The 20,407-nt window shown below is 37.0% G+C and overlaps 1 protein-coding gene across 2 annotated transcripts in view; it reads right to left on the bottom strand.

The window, feature by feature from the left end:
- Nucleotides 1-1,218: 1,218 nt before the first annotated feature.
- Nucleotides 1,219-20,407, bottom strand: part of LOC136863754 (constitutive coactivator of peroxisome proliferator-activated receptor gamma) — a 1,011,420-nt gene continuing 992,231 nt past the window's right edge. Inside the window, exons 11-12 of one of the 2 annotated variants that reach the window (XR_011017848.1) lie at nt 11,559-11,693; nt 1,219-1,276 (exon numbers count right to left, since the gene is read on the bottom strand). The gene's annotated coding sequence lies outside the window, so the exon portion shown is untranslated. Of the gene's footprint in view, nt 1,277-7,348; nt 11,694-20,407 lie in introns of those variants that run through there. The other variant, XM_068226360.1, reaches the window with a different exon arrangement.

Below are 20,407 nucleotides of genomic sequence, written 5' to 3'. Positions count from 1 at the left end.
AGACTTGTAACTTTTCGTTTAATCCAAGGAATATCTTTGCCCAAGCCGTTTTAGTAACTTTAAGGTCCTCTGCGTTCGTGTCAATCTTTCCCTCAATATTCAGGAATGATTGTTCGACTTCGCCCTTATATTTGTCAATTCCGGTTAAGATGTCCTGCTGAACGTTCGCCAATCGTTCACTGAATTCATTGGACATGCTCGCCATAGACTTGGCAATATTTTCGTTCACTTCCTTCTTCATGGTAGCGAAATCATTTTTAACTATCACGAGCTCGCTCTGCATTGAGGCTAGCTTGCCGTTAAAAAGTTTAATGTCAGAACATATCTTCCCTAAACCTTCTTCAGTTTGATTTTGAATGTCCGTCAATTTTTCTTCAATGGCTTCCCCGAGAGATTTTTCGAGATTTATTTGTGCGTCACTGAGATCACTGAGTCCTTTCTCTAAGTGTAACTGAGTTTAACTAAGTTTTTGTTCTAAGTTTTTCTCTAAGTTAGTTTGACTAGTATTCAAATTGGCATTGATCCTCTCCTCCATAGCCAACATCATCTGCCTTAAGTCCTCCATAGTTACAATTATTCATTAAATGGCTATTCTGGTACTGGAAGGATTCTGATCGGGATACTGGAATGTTAGGCATCGAACTCCTCTAACTCACGAAGGCAACGATTTGTCAATATTATGAAAGTTCCGAATTTTCACCAATATCGGTCACAATTATTAATCTAACTTTAGTTAATTATCATCGCAGCAAATTCGAGTTTCTAATTACCAGCAAGAACTGTTTTCGTAAACAAGATTCATATAAGATACATTTAACATGTGCTTATGTTAGCCACAAGCATTTGGGCGAATAAATGTGTCAGAGTCAGCCTAATTTAATTGGTCATCTGATCTTGTCAATGTCATAAACACTGGACAGCACAAGATCATTTTCGAGCTTGGATAAGCCAATATCGAGCCCCACGCTTGGATAAAGCCATCTTAAATGCCCCCATTATTCCCGAGCTAAGCCCAGCCAGCGAGCGAGAGATCCCGAGGTGGACCGTTCTATCGTTGGCTATCACTTTCTAGAGGCATTTAAGGGAAGTTAAGGGTTGATGACCAAGCAGGATAAAAAGAAATGTTAAAACAACACTCTGACATTCATTCACATAAGCAAATAATAAATGAAAATATTCTTAATGATATTCTTTTTTTTTACATAGAACTTCCATAATATTGTATTTCTTCCTCGATTTTGAGTGACACGTGTTCTTAATCTCCAGCCTTACTGTGCTGTAATGAAAACCAAAGAAAAATTAGGCCTCTTGCCTTTCCAAATCAAAATATTTGATTGAAAGAATTTTAAAAAATTAACATAGAGGTTCATAAAATAATTAAACAACTGTCTTGCTAACGAGGGTTTTACAATAAATGTGTTCAAAGCTTTACCAATTCAGAGTAGTCTCAACACGTGGTTTTAAGATGAACTTAACTAAATTTATCATTTACAGTATTTAATATTAGTCAATGACACCAACATGAACTTCAGTAGAAAATGAAAATAGATTTCAAAATTCTCAAAATTAATTAATTATTATTCTGATTAGTATTATCATTAATCTCTCATCATTTAATTAACCTATGCTTCACTGTCACACGATCATGTTCTCATTAATTTTCCACTGCATCATTTACCTAACGATCGTCATTAGCATTCCAGAATAATTATTTTCCAATTAATTATTACTGACTTGATTTCACCATAATTCAAAGTAATCATGCGGCTAACGAACTTCTACTTCTGATCTTTGTATGGCATTTCCATTCAAATTAATCTTAAAATATTTCAAAGTTCAACTATACATGTGTCAGAAATTTACGTTATCCACGTGTGAGCTAGTTAAATTAATTTTATTTACAAATCGAGTGCCTTCGTAAGATAACGAGATGATCTTTCCTTTTAAATCTCGCTAATGAAGAAAATAAATCCTTTTCTAGTCTTCCTCGACTTAAGTTGATCAAATTTTCTCCTAAAGGCATGAAAATTACTTCTTAAGGCAGCACACAACGATGAATGTAATCTGCGTCGCAGCAAGTGCACGACCAGATCAAATTAAATGGGACCAACATGATACAAGAGAAATATACGTATTTACATATACATACACATTCACACTAGGAAACACGTATTTTATATACATTATTTATATCGAATCCTGTTTTGGCAAGTTTATTCATGATTTTTACGAGTGGTCAGGTCACGTAATATCTAGCAGAAATAATCTGTGTACTGAAATTATTCTTCATTAATGGTGACTAGTGATCGAAGTCATGGGTATCACTTGGTAGAAACACATTTCACATATCAATGTGAGTTCCTCTAACTCTTGAAATTATAATGGAAGAATCTAGTAAAATCCATAAGCACTACCATCGCTTGGGCCACAGGTTGAAACTATCGCGAGCGTGAGCCTTAATCGTATTATTTTTATTCCCTACCTGTGAAATACACTCGCAACACGTACTCCAATAATTATAATCTATCTTGCGCTCCCAATACACAAGAATAAGTCAAATATCATCATTAAATCATCAATCGCTCAATTATACAACAAATATCCCTCAGGATTGGTCATATTCCAGACCCTTCATGAACAGAGCACATTCAATCTCACATATAAGGACTCTACTGTAAATTTATGGCTCACGAGCGTTTAATTCTGTTTTATCCGATCTGTAGTCAATATTATTATTACTTAAGTGATTATTACATCCACTGATCCTCGTGGAATATCATAAAATTAGATGACTTCATCATAAATACAACAGGTGATCTTGAAAGACACTAGGTTCGACCCTATTTACTCAAAATGTACACGCAAATTTCAGTCCAATAACTTTCAACATTACAAGGGAAGTAGATTTATCGTGTGGTCAGTGATTTTTAAATATTAAGCTCCTAAGCATGGGAAATCATTCAAAGACAACCTACATGTCTACTCTAACAGATTCAAAATTTCATTCACACGTACCTAGTCTACCACGACACCTTAAGAAGTGGAAAAATGAAATGTTTCTAACTACAACAAACTAATAGATCTACGACTTAAAGAAGAAAGACCTCTAGTTGTACAAAAGGTGAGACAGATAAATTAAATTAAAAGGTACTCAAGTTTTAGATGGAGTTCGATCCCCGTCGACAGTCAATTATTCCAACATTTTCTTCCGGTCAGTCTCCTTCCAATTACCAGATACGCCTCACATTTTACAGCTCCATGGAGGCTTTGTAGCAGGTGTCCCTCGATGAAGTTGTGTTATAGGTGGTTGTGGAATTGTCCATCTTGAGGTGTTCGGCCTCTAAGGCGACTTCCGTAGAATTCCGGTCACAAGCTGTAACTGAGATGACAAGATTAAGTATTTGCACAAGCACACGTCGAACGTTAATAACTCGTCTACACGGTCACACTTAACTTTGTTCTTAAGGCGTGTTTTACTCCATAGGAATTCGCTAATTATCTCGCTAAATTCTGGCAGAACGGGCGTCGACTTGAACTGGAAATCATTTCTCCACGTGGTCGGATAACGTAGCGTCGCACATCCAAGTCTAGAGTTCAGAATAGCAGCACAGCGAAGAATATCCAGAGAGAGAGCAATACAGCGAAGGATATTCAGAGAGAGCAATTTACTCGTAACAAGGCATTTTTATCTTATCGGCCTGGGAGGTGTGATCTTCAACGAGAACGATAATTGGCTGATGGTCTCATTTAATTGGCTCAGACTATTCCAGATTCAGAATGCGGTAGTCACGTGATTTGCTTCGACCTTGGCACGGTCCGGGCCATGTATCACCCCTCTGAATGACGAAAAAAAAAACTCGTTCTTAGCTCGCCACTACTTCCCCAATGACACATTGCAGTTCCAAGCAGACAATAAAACTTTTAATTTCCAATTGTTGAAAATATACACAATATCGCCAGTTTTAACGGGGACAATACAATGCCACACTCAACACGAAAGTTTTCAAAAACATTTTTCTAATTCCGATATCAATGTTTGAAGTGAGCAAATTTCTTTTCTTCAGAAAGCTCTTCCTTGCTTGTGCTAGTCTGCATTTTATGTCCTTACTTCTGCCATCGTTAGTTATTTTACTACCCAAGTAACAATAGGCCCTATTCATCTACTTCCTTTAAGACTTCATTTCCTAATCTAATATTTCCTGCATCACCTGCCTTCGTTCGACAGCAATCCATTACTTTTGTTTTGGACTTATTTATTTTCATCTTGTACTCCTTACCCAAGACTTCATCCATACCATTCAGCAACTTCTCGACATCTTCTGAAATCCCAGATAAAATAACAATATCATCGGCAAATCTCAAGGTTTTGATTTCCTCTCCTTGGACTGTGATTCCCTTTCCAAATTTCTCTTTGAGTTCCTTTACTGCCTGTTCTATGTAAACATTGAAAAGGAGAGGGGACAAACTGCAGCCTTGCCTCACTCCTTTCTGGATTGCTGCTTCTTTTTCAAAGCCCTCAATTCTTATCACTGCAGACTGATTTTTATACAGATTGTAGATAACTCTTCGTTCTTGGTATCTGATCCCTATCATCTTCAGAATCATAAATAGCTTTGTCCAATCAACATTATCGAATGCCTTTTTTAGATCTACGAATGCCATGTACGTGGGCTTGTCCTTCTTGATTTGATCCTCTAAGATCAGACGTAAAGTCAGGATTGCTTCACGTGTTCCTACATTTCTTCTGAAGCCAAATTGATCTTCTCCCAACTCAGCTTCAACTTGTTTTTCCATTCTTCTGTAAATAATACGTGTTAAAATTTTGCAGGCATGAGATACTAAACTAATGGTGCGGTAGTTTTCACACCTGTCAGCACCGGCTTTCTTGGGAATAGGTATAACAACATTCTTCCGAAAATCGGATGGACTTCTCCTGTCTCATACATCTTGCACACTAAATGAAATAACCTTGCCATGCTGGTTTCTCCTAAGGCAATCAGTAATTCAGAGGGAATGTCATCAATTCCAGGTGCCTTGTTCCTATTGAGGTCACTCACAGCTCTGTCAAACTCTGGCCTCAAAACTGGGTCTCCCATTTCATCAGCATTAACAGCTTCTTCATGTTCGAGAACCAAATTATCTAAATCTTTACCTTCATACAACTGTTGGATATGCTCCTGCCATCTTTCTGCTTTGTCTTCTTTCCCTAGAAGTGGCTTTCCATCTGAGCTCTTAATATTCATACACCTAGATTTCCTTTCTCCAAAGGTTTCCTTGATTTTCCTGTATGCAGCATCTACCTTTCCCAGGACCATACAGCCTTCGACATCCTTGCACTTCTCCTTCAGCCATTCTTCCTTAGCTACCTTGCACTTTCTATCCACTTGAATCTTTAATCGCCTGTATTTTTTTCTGCCCTCTTCATTTCTAGCATTCTTGTATTTTCGTCGTTCATCAATCAGGTCTAGTATCTCCTGAGTTATCCACTGATTCTTAGTTGATCTTTTCTTCCTTCCTAACATTTCTTCAGCAGCCCTACTGACTTCATTTTTCATGACTCTCCACTCTTCCTCTATAGTGTTTCCTTCAGCCTTTTCATTTAGTCTTTGTGCAACATGTTCCTTGAAACAATCCCTCACACTCTTTTCTTTCAACTTGTCTAGATCCCATCTTTTTGCATTCTTTCCTTTCTTCAATTTCTTCAACTTCAGATGGCATTCTATGACCAACAAGTTGTGGTCAGAGTCCATGTCTGCTCCCGGAAAGTTTTGCAATCCAACACCTGGTTTCTGAATCTCTGCCTAATCATAATGAAGTCTATTTGATACCTTCCAGTGTCTCCAGATCTCGTCCACGTATACAGCCATCGTTTGTGGTGTTTGAACCAAGTATTGGCAAGGACTAAATTATGATCAGTACAGAATTCAACCAGCCAACTTCCTCTTTCCTTCCTTTGTCCCAATCCAAATTCTCCTACTGTACTACCTTCTCTTCCTTGGCCTACCACTGCATTCCAGTCTCCCATCACAATTAGATTCTCGTCACCTTTTACATATTGTATTAAATCTTCTATCTCCTCATATATTCTTTGGATTTCTTCATCATCCGCTGAACTAGTAGGCATATAGACCTGCACTATTGTGGTGGGCATTGGTTTGGTGTCTATCTTGACGACAATAATTCTTTCACTATGCTGGTCGTAGTAGCTTACCCGCTGCCCTATTTTCTTATTCATTGTTAAACCAACTCCTGCATTTCCCCTGTTTGATTTTGTGTTGATAATTCGGTAGTTGCCTGACCAAAAATCTTGTTCTTCCTGCCAACGTACTTCACTTATACCAACTACATCTAACTTTAGCCTATCCATCTCCCTTTTCAGATTCTCTAACCTACCACAACGATTTAAACTTCTAACATTCCACGGTCCGACTCGCAGAATGTCAGTATCCATCTTCCTGATGATGGCCCCCTCTCGTGTAGTCCCCACCCGGAGATCCGAACGGGGGACCAGTTTACCTTCGGAATATTTTACCCGGGAGGAAGCCATCATCAGTACATCATTCATACAGAGAGAGCTGCATGTCCTCGGGAGTTAGTTACGGCTGTAGTTTCCCGTTGCTTTCAGCCGTGTAGCAGTATCAACACAGCTAAGCCATGTTGAGTATTATTACAAGGCCGTATCAGTCAATCATCTAGACTGCCGCCCTTGCAACTATCGAAAGGCTGCTGCCCCCCTTTCGATGAACCATTCGTTTGTCTGGTCTCTCAACAGATACCCATCCGATATGGTTGCACCTGCGGTTCGGCTATCTGCATCATTGGGACACGCAAGCCTCCCCACCGCGGCAAGGTCACATGGTTCACAGAGGAGGTTGTTTTTATAAGTGCTTATATATAATAAATGTCAGAAATGTTGTTTGAATTTAATTTTTGTTTGGTCGTCAATCCTATTCCTTTAAAATGCCTCTGAAATAAGGTCAGCCGGTGAACAAACTTTCCCCCTTGCGATCTCCCGCTCATCAACTGGGTTCGGCCAGGGTAAAAGGGGGCAATATAAACTTGAAAGGATTATCCATTTCTTTGGTCACATAATGCAACATGGTGAAGGAAGCCTCAAAAGGCTCATAATATTAGAAAATGTGCCACGAAAGAAGAAACATGGAGGAGCCTCTACATGTTTGACAGACTGAATAAAATACACAACATAGATATCCATCTTACAAGCGACTCGTCTGGCAGAAGACCGTGAAGGATGGCAACAGACACAAGATCATGATCTTCAGGATTGAGGAAATGATACAGAGAGAAGCATTACAATGCTCATTCTGAATATGAAATGATACTCAAGTTTTACATTCAAAATAATTTCTTTAATTAATTTTCAAGTACATACAGAACAATACAATACAATAAGATACAATGAAGAAGATTACATTTTAAGAAACTGTTAACACTTAATGCTGTTCAGCATTCTCCATTTTGATGTCCCATAAGATATGATCTCAATATCTTCAGCATGAATATGGAGAGGGTGACTAAAATGACCTAGACAATTTTTAAAGTATGTAACAAGGAACAACTTTTATGGAAAGCTGAGAAGGGAGGAAATACTTGTCTATACACATGGATGAATATTATTTAAGTTAATTAAAAAATTAATATTATAAACAAAAATTGATGTTCTTACAAAAATTATTACCGGTAATAACTGAGCAAGAGCTCAGATTATACCAACAGATCACGAAAGAGGACCTGCAGGGAAATTGCACATTGTTGAGCACAGAACTATAATGATGAGTTCCAAGCCAAAGTTAAAAGTCCTTTAACAAAGTGTATTCTTTGTGCTGCCAGCTCTGCAGCTCTACTGAGATTGAACAATTCTTTTACTTTCTATCTTTCAGCCTAAATTAGGAATGATGGCTGAAGCCGTACATTTGAATCAACATAGGCAAGCGAGGTAACTATCAATAATGAAGATGTATTCCAGAAATGTAACACATATAATATGAAACATATATTTACAAATACAACTGTAGCAAGGAAGATCTATTAATGCATATCACCCTTCATAATAGATGTACAAAACACCAACATAAATATTCATCAAACTAACAAGGAAGGGTCCCGACAGTTGTTGCCACGATCTGAATGAGACATATTTAGTCATGTTTCAGACCATAAATGACTTATAGTCAATTTTTAGCTTATATGGGCCATTATCTGCAGAGGATGAGTAGTATGATTGTCCCAGATTTTCTTACAGTGGTTCAGAATGTTGTCACAGAGCACGGAACAAGGTTTTTTCATCTATATTAAGGGTCATAAATTATAGAACATGAACTTTACAACATTGCAATAGTAGACTGAAGTATGTCATCATAAGGATCATCCTTCCTATATAATCCACTGTTTTAAACTTCCATGCATTTGCTTTTGAACTCTCTGCATTTCAGTTTTAATTCTGGGAAACTGTATTTTCTGTTATTATAGCCCATAGCAGCTAAACATGTTCCACTGTGTACATTTTGTACAATGTATGAAATTTTCTTGTATAGCAATAGGACCACTTACTTGTAAAAAAAAAAAAAAAAAAGGAGAAGAAGAGAGTTATATATACAACTTACTACATAGCCTAAAGATGATGTCACTTCAAAACTAAATTGTGTACCACATTAGTAAACAAAATACTTATAATAGTTATGGGAAGGAACAACAAGTGCAAATCAAGTTATACATAGAATGACAACAAGAAAAAACAATGACAGATCAGTGTGAGAAGAGGGGAAATAGAGGAGACAGTCAGTATATTTGAAGATGTGGAGATTGTCCTTGTAATGTGGTGTTTTCTTTCCACTTCTCCCTTTTCCTTCACTGGCCTGTCACTGTGTTTTCTTCCTTTTTAATGTTCCTGTTGCTAACTTAAAAACTTATGATCTTAATCATGCATAATTAATAATTAGCAAGAAAAATATATTAATTAAGCAGACAGATTTTTACACAGGCTGATTTCTTCTCAGTTTCTCAATGGATTACAGAAATGAAACATTTATAACATACACACTGGTATGAGAAATGTCTATATTTCCACTGAAAGATGTAACACAAAATGTTTTAAAAAGGTAAAAATTTAATTCATACAGGACTCAAGTGAAAGTTTTAACTTCTCCTCAGTTCCTTTACACTAGGTTATTCCTGTTTCAAATCCTTTGAATATTCCTGGCCAATTACAATACCAAGTGAAAGAACATTTGTTGTATGCTAATAGGAAAGAACACACCTTACATTTAAACAATTTTTATTGTATGCTACATCAACTGAATGATCCACTGGCAATCAAAAAATAACTAGCCTAGAGATGGTCATGGAAAATAAACCTTCGCATAACAAAAACAAGAGGCTAAGTAAGTATTTCCAACAATATTTAGGAAGGAAGAGAAACAAAATACACAAACATGAATCAATATGTACCAGGGATGTATTGGATATGTAAAATATATCACTGAATATGGTCTGGATAGAAACATCCAGGATAGCAACTAAAGTGTCAGGTTTGTTCTACTCCTGAAAAAAATATCAACCAGTATGAAATCTATACTTATATTCCCATGACACTCAGGCTTTCTATCCGAGCTGATGGTGGAAATGTTGGGTATCTAATCAGCCTTCAGGCTGAAGACTCAGCATGGACCAGGGAGAGAGAAAAACAACCTTAACATGAACACTCAACTAGTTTTTGAAATTTCTTCCTATCACACCAATCTTTTACAAGCTTGCAGAGTAAGCTGGTTCATTTACAGTAACTTCATCAGCTATTATATTTTTTAATGTATTGTATTTTAATTTTTATTCAAATGTTTGTTAAAATATCACCAGTAATATAAAAATTCATCAATATTTGCTTTTCAATTTATTCTCCTTAAATATAAAAACAAGCTTATCTATGAAATTTACTTGATCAAGCAAAAATATGACAAGAAATTAAGTTTTGTAATAAAATACCTACATTTAAAAAATTATAATACTAAGAAATTCATGACTAGAGCCCAGATGTATATGACCTAAAAATGTTGAAAATATGTAAGCACTTATGACCTAAAATGTATTAAAATATAACAATAAATATGACTTCAAAATCTAGCACATTCAATAATAATAATAAATAGGTAATAATATTAATTTTTATTACTATATTTTGAATTTATTTAAGTTCTCAAGTAGGAACGATCTTGTATTTTCAAGCAACATTGACTTGTAAGAAGGAAAAATATCATTAAAATATAATTATTTTGTTGAAATGAATGCCATATGGAATCTTTTGGCATTACGAGTTGGTAGCAGTTATGATACCACTACTGAACAAATTTTATCATCATGAGCACTGTCATCTAGTCGTACATTAGCTGAGGAACTAAAGTATGTGGAAATTTCAAATTTTGTATTTTGCTTCATTAATCTCAAGAATGTTTAAAGAAACCTCTGGTGAGAAAACAAGTGAGGAAAAAATTACACAGGTTTATGAATGGCAGACAAGACTGAAATAAATGTTTTTGCAAGGGCTATGCCAGTAAGTTATCAATAATCATGCAAGCAGTAAATGATCATCAATTTTGAGATAACTACATTCAATGAATTTGCAACATTGTACACAGTGACCACCAGTGATAATTTTTTTTTTTTTGCTGAAGTAATAATCAATATGAATGACCATGATAATGATTGTTTGAACACAATTACTGAAGATAAATCCCAGTTCTGTTACTATGATCAGTAGTCTAAAAGTCAGTCAAGTGAGTAAAAGTCTCTGTGGAAATATTTGTGCAGCAAACAAAAATATATAGTTGTGCTAGAAGTTTTATTTCACTCACTCTCAGGGTGAAATAATATCAGTTTCAACAGATAAAATGTATTCTGAAAGAGCAATGATTTGTACACCATGAAGAAGTTGTTGCAAATAGAATGGGAGCCTTATAACAAGAATTAATCAAATATTTTCCAGTTTCAGGAATCCTCCCAAACACTGCCACAAGCGTGTCACTGACTAAGGAAGTGACTCTAAAGCCATGGAAGTTCGTTATTACTCCCCAAAGAAACCAAATCTGGGGATTTTCTGTTATTACATAGATGACAATGAATTCAATAACATATTAGTGGACATCATTTTGAGCAACCTATGAGATGACATAAAGGAGGAAATATAATTTTTCAAAATTCTTGTAAGCTAAAATAAATTTAACTTCTGATGCAACAAAAGATATCAAGGTTCAAATTCACATGCACATTTTTTTTATAATTCACAAAACTTACGAGAAGTATTCTTCATAAAAGAGTACCTTAGTCTATAAAAAACTCTCAGTGAGTCTCTCTTGAACAATGTTGCTCCTCCACATGAACAGGTTACAAAAGGCACATACAAAACTACAATATCAATATATAGTCACTTTCCAGTTTTGAACCGAGTCTCTTTCTCATTTATTTCCTTAAACGTTATAACACAAAGAGTTTGTCGATTCTTTTCCCTCTCTTATTTACTAAATTAAACTTTTCTACACGGTTCTTACTTCTGTATAAAATCTTCTGTTTCACTCGTTAATTTGGATATTTACACAGAGTCCATCAGTTTCCATTTCTGTGCCATGAAAGTCATTTTTTAGTCCAATCTTGATTGGTTGGACGTCAAACTTGGATCATTGGACCTGAAAAAAAGATGACTACATAGAAAGTACCTTTTGAAAGGTACATGAAATGTACAAATATAAATGGGAAGGATAATCTAAGTCTCCAAATGATGTGTTTTCAATGTACAATGACAAATAAGTTTTTAACTGCAATACAAGGAAACTAACTGCAAATCAGCATTGTTAGCATTCAAGCCTGCTGACCCATGGTGCAATGTGTACAAGGAAAAGCTGTTCCTGTAAACCTCATAACAATCTAATCTGCTACATGTACACTAGGGTAAGGTGGAAGGAAAAGAAAAGTCTTCTGTTTCACCCACAGTGTCAAAAGTTGCTGAAAGACATAGTGAGAAAATCATCAAAATTATTTTGATCACAAACAATACCTTCAGGTGGCACCCCCTCCCCATCCCCCAAATTTAGAGATAAATTAATCATTTTTCTACTATGATGCTTATCAACTACTGTGGGATGATGAGTCTAAATGACATTGACACTAATGTTAACTTGTTTAATACAATGTTAAAAGCTTTATGTGTCAAACATATCCCTAAACGATGAATAAATGTTTCTCTCAATTTTTGTCCATTGTTAGATGATGAAACCATGAAAATGACAAATTCCTTCGACGTTATAAACAAACCCTAGATGACACAGACTTACTGCTTCTTAAGAAATTGCATAAAGGAGTTGATCAGAAAATAAAAAATATAGGTATATCCATAATTTAGCTAACAAATTAAATTCTAATCATGCATGGTACTAACTTAGACTCCTGGGAATAGGGAAACATCAACGGAGACAGACAAATCCTGACATTCTACTTGAGGAATTGAATGATTACTTTAGTAGAGTAAATATTCAAGCTACCTCACTTAACTCTTGTGTGGTCGCATGAAAAAAGAAACATATTTGGTTCCGCAAGTCAAAAAGACTGGGCATTATTAAAAGCATGGTAGAGTTACTGACTCCTCTTTTTTTTATCTATAGTCCATTATGTAATAACAAATGAGTCAATAAAGCTTAGTTATGAAAAGCATTTATGTAAAAGAAATATATTATTTTAAATAAAAAGAAATAATGTAACCCTCCAAAGTATAAATTACTACACATGAAATAATGTGATAATATATCTTGAAAATCAGAAGCTCGTTTCATCTGTTTACATTTAAGCATCCAACAAATAGCTATTTAATTATAAAGAAGCTCACATTCGATTGTAGAAACAAAGACAGGTTTGCTGAATTACTCATCTGCATCTCTTTGTCCTCAACATCTCTGTTTCCTACAACATATTTGTTACAGATGTTCGTCATGTGCTTTTTACGTATATACTTACAACATGAAGAACAAGTGACTTTTGTCTTAAGATTTTGCTGCCATGAATAGTAAGAACAGCAGGTAGCAGCACCTGGAGCATAGCGCCGTTGATTTTCTTCGATTCCAGCCAGCTGTCTTGTTTTGACTTTTAGTTGCCATGGTAGATTTTCAAGAGTCGATTTGTATGTCAAGTAATCCATGCACAGTTCTTGTGAGATAGCTTTTAGGAATTAACGTCTATGAATGTTTTGTTTGGTATTTCCAAGGTAAATACTGTAGTAGTTGACTCCAGCAATATTCATCAAGCAAAAAATACGGAAAGAGACCACCTGTTTGTTTTTCTTGTGACTGATAGGTCTCCTTCAATTTATCTAAGGTGTCTACGCCATTGTAATGTGTTAGAATTATGGGTTTGCATTTTTCACCACATTCTTCATCTATGGAGTCAGAACGGTGTTCAGGCGACAGCAACAGAACCACTTTATTTGGTTTGGACTTGTATGATACAAGAGTAGCATGTTCACCATAGGACTGGTCTCCACTGATTAACATTTAACAATAACATGTTAAATGTTTAAACTGTTAAATGTTAACTGGTGACACTATCAACATGTTAACTGTTAAATGCTAAATACTGTTTCATTTAACATTGTGTCCACACTTATAAACATGTTAAGCTTGACTTCGCTGGGCTGAGTGGCTCAGACGGTTGAGGCGCTGGCCTTCTGAACTCAACTTGGCAGGTTCGATCCTGACTCAGTCCGGTGGTAATTGAAGGTGCTCAAATACGTCAGCCTTGTATTGGTGGATTTATGGGCACGTTCTGTGATGGACATGCTACCGCAAAACGTGATACCTGTGTCACCCACAAAAGTGAGGGAATAGACTCACGATCATAGGAAATGGAAATCAGTTGTTGCAAAAAAGTGGCAATAACATTCAGTCAGTAAATATTTTCTTACCCAGTAGAAATTCAATTGGGAAATGGACTTATAAACTCTTGTATAGTCAATATCCATATGAACTGATCATAACCTCAGGGCGCTTTATTATAACAGCTATCCGCTGCAGTCGCTTAAGTGCAGCCAGTATCCAGTATTTGGGAGACAGTAGATTCGAACCCCACTGTCGGCAGCCCTGAAGATGGTTTTCCGTGGTTTAATTAAGGCCACGGCCGCTTCCTTCTTCACGCAAAAGAACTCGAGTGAGACAAAATTCTGGCACGTCGGTGTCTCCAAGAAAACGCAAAAGTAGTTAGTGGGACGTAAAGCGAATAACATTATTATTAAACTTGACTTCCTTTGTTTGTTTATATATATATATATATATATACAGGTAGTTCATCATATCAGTTTGTGGTAATAAATTCAGGTGGTGTCTTGTATTTTCAAACTAGGACAATGGACTCAGATGAAGATGATTTGACCTTTGTTATTGCCACTGTTGGTTCTTACAAGATCTTGAGAATGAAAGAAAGGAGAATGTGGGTACGACAATATCTCAATAAAAGGCACAATGTGGATGATATTCTGAATGAGATAAAAGTACAAGACAGGTTTGGATTTAAAATCTTTCTGAGAATGTCTGAACATGATTTTAATGTAGTTTTGGAAAAAAAATACCTCCTACCATAAGAAAGGAGGATACACAGTTATGAGCAGCTATTCCACCTCACCTGCGTCTTAGGATAACTCTACGTTTCCGCACAGTATAAAATTCATCGACTCCCATCCCCAACTTCTGACTTTTCTGAACTTTTTGCAATTCTCGATTGTATTGGGAGCGGAGGGAGGTTTCTTTAATGCACTTGTGGGAGCAATTATAGACAGTTTTGAGTTCCTGGAAACTGTCGGCTTTCCTCGCTTTATGTCGGTATTCCTTCGATGAGACATCCCACAAAGAAAGCATTTCTATTATATCATTAATTAAGTCCAGAGCACTCCATTTCTGAATATAAATTTCAGTATAGTGCAGAGAGAATGACACACGTGCACGTACTGTATTTGTAGCTTGTAACTATAATCCAACTTTTGCTCTTTCACGAGAAGCATGCCGTTTAAGCTATCTGTTGGCATGCAAACAGCACAGAAGTTGCCGAAGCTGTGCCGACATCTATTGCGCGGACATTCATTGTGAAATCACTGATGTATATGGTGAGCATGTAATTTCTCGCTCAGGTATTGTAACATGGTGTAAGCAATTTGTCACCGGATGCACGGATCTCACAGACGAATATCAGGAAGGCAGACCTGCAACGTCCAGAACCGTTGCAAATGTTGACCATGTGGATGAGATAATTAGAAGGATTGACGAATAACACTGCAGAAAATTGCCAGTATGCTGAAAATTTTGTATGGCAGTGTGTTCTTCATTGTTCACCAGCACCTTGGATTTTGTAAACTGTGTCAAAGATGGGTCCCACGTATCCCCCTCAAACTTATCAGAAGCCTACTGCATCCCCCAGCGTCAGTGGGTAGGGTCTGACACATCCCACTCTGATGAGTCTAGTGTCAGACCTAAGACAAAACGCTGGTTAATAGAGCAAACGCCTGAAAAGCCATACATCTAACTTTTGATCTGATTTTTGATATGCTCTATTGGTGGAAAAATATCTAATTCCCTCCATGGGAACTTAGAATTTCCACATACCACTTAGTCGAGCAGCTCGTCTCCTTTCTCCCAAGTCTTCCCAGCCCAAACTTTGCAACATTTTTGTAACGCTATTCTTTTGTTGGAAATCGCCCAGAACAAATCGAGCTGCTTTTCTTTGGATTTTTTTCCAGTTCCTGAATCAAGTAATCCTGGTAAGGGTCCCATACACTGGAACCATACTCTAGTTGGGGTCTCACCAGAGACAAATATGCTCTCTCCTTTACATCCTTACTACAACCCCTAAATACTCTTATAACCATGTGCAGAGATCTGTACCCTTTATTGACAGTCATATTTATGTGATTACCCCAATGAAGATCTTTCCTTATCTTAATACCTAGGTATTTACAATGATCTCCAAAGGGAACTTTCACCTCATCAATGCAGTAATTAAAACTGAGAGGACTTTTCCTATTTGTGAAACTCACAACCTGACTTTTATCCCCATTTATCATCATAACATTGCTTACTGCCCATCTCACAACATTATCAAGGTCATTTTGCAGTTGCTCACAATCTTGTAACTTACTTATTACTCTGTACAGAATAACATCATCTGCAAAAAGCCTTATCTCTGATTCCACTTCTTTACACGTATCATTGATATATATAAGAAAACATAAAGGTCCAATAATACTGCCTTGAGGAATTCCCCCTCTTAATTTTTACAGGGACAGATAAAGCTTCACCTACTCTAATTCTCTGAGTTCTATTTTCTAGAAACAGAGCCACCCATTCAGTCACTCTTTTGTCAAGTCCAATTGCACTCATTTTTGCCAGTAATCTCCCATGATCTACCCTATCAAATGCCTTAGACAGGTCAATCGCGATACAGTCCAATTGACCTCCTGAATCCAGGATATCTGCTATATCTTGCTGGAATCCTACAAGTTGGGCTTCAGTGGAATAACCTTTCCTAAACCCAAACTGCCTTCTATCAAACCAGTTATTAATTTTGCAAACATGTCTTATATAATCAGAAAGAATGCTTTCCCAAAGCTTACATACAATGCATGTCAAACTGACTGGCCTGTAATTTTCAGTTTTATGTCTAGCACCCTTTCCTTTATATACAGGGGCTACTATTGCAACTCTCCATTCATTTGGTAAAGTTCCTTCATGCAAACAATAATCAAACAAGTACTTCAGATATGGTACTATATCCCAACCCATTGTCTTTAGTATATCCCCAGAAATCATATCAATTCCAGCTGCTTTTCTAGTTTTCAACTTTTGTATCTTATTGTAAATGTCATTGCTGTCATAGGTATATTTTAATACTTCTTTAGTATTAGTCACCTCCTCTATCTGGACATTATCTTTGTAACCAACAATCTTTACATACTGCTGACTGAATACTTCTGCCTTTTGAAGATCCTTGCATACACACTCCCCTTGTTCATTAATGATTCCTGGAACGTCCTTCTTGGAACCTGTTTCTGCCTTAAAGTACCTATACATACTCTTCCATTTTCACTAAAATTAGTGTGGCCACCATTTATACTTGCCATCATGTTATCCTTAGCTGACTTCTTTGTTAGATTCAATTTCCTAGAAAGTTTCGTCAATTTATCCTTACTTCCACAGCCATTTCTAACTCTATTTCTTTCCAACCTGCACCTTCTTAGTCTCTTTACTTCTCTGTTATAATATAGTGGATCTTTACCATTCCTTACCACTTTTAAAGGTACAAACCTATTTTCACATCAAAATGTAAGTTACAGTAGCTCGCTGCGAGAGCACGCTGTATGTCGTGACCATGGCCAATGCGGAGCAAGCTACAGTAACTGCTGACACATCCGATAGGAAGGTTGGTGTCGTATCCCATCGTGTTGTGTGTGCAGAGCGGGCTAGGCTCAATGGCGCGTCAACTGGATGTTCACTCCAAATTGGAGATGCGTGCAACGATCAGATTTCTATGGGCTAAACCCTCCTCAAACTCAATGAACTAAATCAATTCCTAAATAAGGCACAGCTGATAAAAGATTTATAATAACTCTACTCCTCAAAATGATATTTGTCCTCAAGGTAAAACATATCCTATAAAAGCTGTTCCTGTTGCCAGGAATAGGATTACTACGCCTGCCGATCAGGTATGTATATAATTATAACAACCATAATATATTCCACGTCCTACATGGAGGTAAAGACAAATACAGAAGAAAGATGCTCCGCATACATGTAAAGTTCATAGTAACCACCCGTAGTCGACATCACGACAGACATTCCTCAACAATTGCTTTAAACCCATCCCAGAGTCTGTTTACATTTTATTTACCGTTTTCCACCGATCGTAGTTACTTATTAAAAACTCCCTCATGCCTGTTTTATCAGCCATATGGTTCTGCCTAACAGTCCTAATTTTAATCTCTTCCTTTCTTTCACATTTATTTTTAATTACCACAAAAACAGCTTCGTGATCACTAATACCATCTATTACTTCGGTTTCTCTACAGAGCTCATCTGGTTTTACCAGCACCACATCCAGGATATTTTTCCCTCTAGTTGGTTCCATCACTTTCTGAATCAGGTGCCCTTCCCAAATTAACTTATTTGCCATTTGTTGGTCATGCTTCCTCTCATTTGCATTACCTTCCCAATTGACATTTGGTAAATTGAGATCACCCGCGACGATCACGTTCTTTTCCTTATCGTTTCCCACATAGCTGATTATCTTATCAAATAATTCTGAGTCAGCATCTGCGCTATCCTTTCCTGGTCTGTACACTCCAAAGACATCAAGTTGCCTATTATCTTCAGAAATGAGCCTTACCCCAAGAATTTCGTTCTTGTCATCTTTAACTTTTTCGTAGTTTACAAATTCTTCTTTCAGGAGAATGAATAGTTCCCCTCCTACCATTCCTATCCTATCTCTATGATACACCCTCCAGTTCCGTGAGAAAATTTCTGCATCCATTATATAATTTCTCAGCCATGATTCAACTCCTATTACAATATCTGGCAAGTATATATCTATTAAATTACTTAATTCTATTCCTTTCTTTACAATACTTCTACAGTTGAGCACTAACAGTTTTATGTCATCCGTACTTAATTTCCAGTTCCCTGTTCCCTTCACACCGCTCCCTAGGCCACCCTGTTTCCCTGAATGTACTTCCCTATAAACCTTCTAAACAAATTTCCTAACTTATATGTACCACTGCAGTTTAAGTGATGGCCATCTGAGCGCAGATCCCTATCTCCTACCCACCCATTAGGATCTAGAAATTTCGCTCCCAGTTTCCCACATACCCACTCCATAGTCTCATTTAAATCCCCAATCACCTTCCAGTCAGTATCCCTCTTACACAGTATCCACTGATAACAATCTCCACTTCCATAAACTTCACCCATGCTGCATTTACCAGATCCCACACATCCCCAACTATGTTGGTACTTATACCTGCTTGTCTTACGTTGTTAGTACCAACGTGAAACACTACCACCTTCTCCTTTCCTTCCTCCTTCTCTTCTACTTTCCTCAACATCTGCCTTAACCTAATTCCTGGATTACACTCTACTCTGGTACCCTTTCCTCCACACACTTTCCCAACATGTCTAACGGTAGAATCCCCCATGACCAGAGCCTCAACCCTACCCACCTCATTTGATCCCCTCCCCTCCTGGTCAGTCCTATCTTTCCTGACAGCTGCAGAAGCTACTACCTCTTCCCTTTTCTCCATCCCATGACCCTGTTCCACCTGTCTTTTCCTATCCACTACTCCACATTTCCCTTTCCTACCTCTTCCCTTTCTCCTACTTCCAAACTTCTCGGCAACAATTCCCTGTTCTTCATCTTCCCTCGGTTGTTCTACCTGCAGTGACTCGTACCGATTTCTCATCGACACCTGTCCTGAATTTTTATCCTGAATGGAGCCCTTAGCCTGCAATCTCCTTCCCCTTAAAACATTAGACCACCTGTCTTCCACAATTCCCCCCTTTCCTTCCAATCCCTCTATTACACCTACTGTATCCTGTACATTGTTTGGAGGCCTACTTTCCTTCCTGTCCTCTGAGAGAATCCTAATTATCTCCCTCAAGCTTTCCAACTCCTCCCTCACACTCCTTAATGCCTGGCCACACCCACAGTTCCTACACTCGCACTGCTTAGTCATTTTTTACTAAATAATGAAAAGAAAAGGAAAAATACGATAATTTATTCTGTGCAAAATAAAAATGAAAGAAAAGAAATATTGTCTAAGTTAGTTCACAAAGATCACACGACAGTAAGTTATTTAATATAGGCTACTACTACACTACAATACTACTTAATTGTACTATTTTTATTCTTACAACATGCAAACACGATGAAAATTTCTGTTAATTACTGGAAACAGAGAATAATACACAAGAATTACACAATTCTTAACTGCAGTTAAGTCTACCCTAATTACAACAACAGAATTTTTAGTAAGAGAGTTACTACAGATACCACAGAAATGGTACTATACTATACAATTATTTCACAGTAATAGAATAAACACACTAATTTCTAATAAGATGCTATAATACACCACAATAATTTTAAACTATGTTCAGACTAAATCATCTTTATACGAAGTAAAGAACCCAAAATAATAATAATAATTTCGTATGGCTATTTCTAGCTGAGTGCAGCTCTTGTAAGGCAGACCCTCCGACGAGGGTGGGCGGCATCTGCCATGTGTAGGTAACTGCGTGTAATTGTGGTGGAGGATAGTGTTATGTGTGGTGTGCGAGTTGCAGGGATGTTGGGGACAGCACAAACACCCAGCCCCCGG

Source organism: Anabrus simplex, chromosome 2 (assembly GCF_040414725.1).
Source record: "Anabrus simplex isolate iqAnaSimp1 chromosome 2, ASM4041472v1, whole genome shotgun sequence".
NCBI lineage: Eukaryota > Metazoa > Arthropoda > Insecta > Orthoptera > Tettigoniidae > Anabrus > Anabrus simplex.
The sequence above is the reverse complement of the archived record's forward strand: the minus strand, read 5'-3'. Positions and strand labels throughout refer to the sequence as shown.